A 2,642-nucleotide genomic window follows, 5' to 3' on the forward strand; every position below is an offset into this window, starting at 1 on the left:
CTAATCTATCTTGTGGTTCATAGACCATGTGCTACATATTGAAAGCTTCAATCAAATCGACTGGTTTTCCATTAAGTCTGGGGGAGTCAGTGTCAAAAAGTCAGTGTTTGGCTAGTTAGCATGTTCTGTTAGCCCTTGAAAGTAGATGCGACTTTCTAAATAACATTGAAACTATGCTGAGTTGGTTATTGTGTGGATGCGCATGTGTGTCTGGTTAAACCCACATATATATTCATCTCACCACAACTGATCGAGGACATTTAGTGACAAGGACATTTACACACATACGTGCACATAAAATGAGATCAATTCAGCTGTATTCCAATGAGCCATGAAAATTACCGCAGCACGTTTTCATATGCTCTGTGGGGTTTATTTTGGTTCGGATTGATAGTCAGCACATTCATTCCTCTTCCCCATCCATCCTACATCGCCAAAAACCCTTTGAGCACAAAGTTTAGGGCTTTAAGATTTTGAATCAAACTCAATGTTAATCAGAATAATCCCAATTAATTGCAATAATTGCTGACTATGACTCATTACCTTATTGTGGCTGGAGGCGAAGTAACCATTACAGTACAAGTCCATAATACATAAAAAAATGCTTCCTCCTGTGAAATAGTCCATTCCCTTGTTGTTGTCCATTTGTTTGTCCTCTGACATATTTGTTAAGAACTGTTTTTGCTTGTAATCGGTGCTTGATCTGCGCATATCTCTCTCCTCATTCAGTATTATGGATAGAGGACTGTATTTTAGCTGGAAGTGATTGTTTAACGTTAGAAGTGTCTTAATGATTTTATTATAAACACAGCTTGTGAATCACCTACTTTACTTGATTACTGTGACGTTCCTATCAGCTGCTTGAACTCTCATTCTGACGGCACCCATTCACTGCAGAGGATCCATTGGTGAGCAAGTGATGTAATGCTAAATTTTTCAAATTCAACTAAGGTTTCAGCAAATTTTGTTTTTTCCGTTGAACTATCCCATTTAGAAATAATGATTTTTTTTGTTGTTGCTTTATTTCCGTTATCATGAGGTAAAAAATATTTAGCCACCCACCTAAAACGATAATTGTCCAAATGGGTGGCAAACAAATATGGCAACATTTTCAAGTAAACAAAGATTAGTAGTGTTACTATTTTAGTCTTTATACATAAAAGTTTAACATTTAATTCAAATGTGTTACTTGCTGATTCTTTGTAATTTTCTGCACCAGTATACAGTATTTTCAGTATATGTCAAGCATCTAATTAACACGCAAATCAGGTTGGATTACTGAACCTCTTGAATATTAATTAAATTAACATTCATTAACCAAGCTGATGCATTTTAATGATAAATTGTGTCCAATTGTGTCTTTGAAAAAAGACTGCATAATGTCTCACAGTCTTTCGCATGAACACCATGTTTTTAAGACGACTTGTCAAGTTAAAAATAGTTTAAATTTGGAAAGAAACTATCTTGCTCCACTCTATTTCACACACAAGAATGCATTCTGTATCTACAGCTCCTTTTAAAACAACCCAAAACTGAGCATTTTCCTGCCAGTTCTTAGTACTTGAGCAACCATTGTATACACATAAACTAATGCTCAAATTTGCAACCAAAGTCTCGTCAGTAAACCCAGAGCCCCTTTAATAACAAACCAAAGTGCATTTGTGAACATTCCCGAGGTCCTCCCAGCACGTGTTGGGACCTAAATTGGACACTGGACTTGTCGCAGGAAGCTTAATTCTCCCTGGCTGCATTCTTGCTGACACGCCAGGCACGAACCATGCAGTGGCTACTTTGAATGCAGCTGTGAGAAGATTAAAGTAAGCTGTAAAGTCTGCAGAGAGAGAGTTGTTGATTTGTGTGAATGCCTCGCTGACGAAAACAGCCAAGTAAAGTTGTGAGGGTGGCCTGCAATCAATGAGTTTAGGTAAAACGTCTCATAATCTGCAGCCTTATACCAGTCGAAGCTGTTCAGGACCTTGTCACCCCATTTAAAGTCTTTCCGTAATTGTAAAATCATGTCCTTAAAATCCCAATCTGGACTTTAGACCCATTTCCCCACAAACTCTATACCTATCCATACGTCATTGAATTGGCTACAACGTTAGGTTGCATAATAGCAATGTTTTTATGTAAAAAAAAAAAAAAGTTGCAGAAAACTGTGACCAAACAGATTGTTTTGCCATTTGTGGTTATTTGGACACAGTATGTCGGTCTTTAGTTCTGTTGTCAACCCAAACTAATGTTTATATCATTCTATCTCTCTCTCTTATACGCTCTCCCCTTCTTTCTTTTGGTTGGAAAGCTCATAAAGTCACCGAGAGGCATTTTGAATTTTATAGTCTTTTTTTCCCTCTAGCTTTGTGGTTTTCGGAGAATGTCCCTGTATTGGATTTGGCGGGGCAAACCTCTCTCTTTTTCTAACTCTGGAAAAGTATAGTAATGCAGTAAAGCATGTATTGATGTTTATTTTTTATAATTTGAGTTGGTGAGATGAGGCAAGTTAAGTGGAGTTTAATGGTAGTCAAATTCCCAGCGGTCAAAGAGACCCAAGTGTTTACAGACCCACCTGAGAGACTGTGTTTCATTGTATTCTCTAGAAATCTATAAAAAATGGTGCTACAACAAAGACAGGACGCAGATGA

Source organism: Sinocyclocheilus rhinocerous, unplaced genomic scaffold (assembly GCF_001515625.1).
Source record: "Sinocyclocheilus rhinocerous isolate Xijiao unplaced genomic scaffold, SAMN03320098_v1.1 scaffold1292, whole genome shotgun sequence".
NCBI lineage: Eukaryota > Metazoa > Chordata > Actinopteri > Cypriniformes > Cyprinidae > Sinocyclocheilus > Sinocyclocheilus rhinocerous.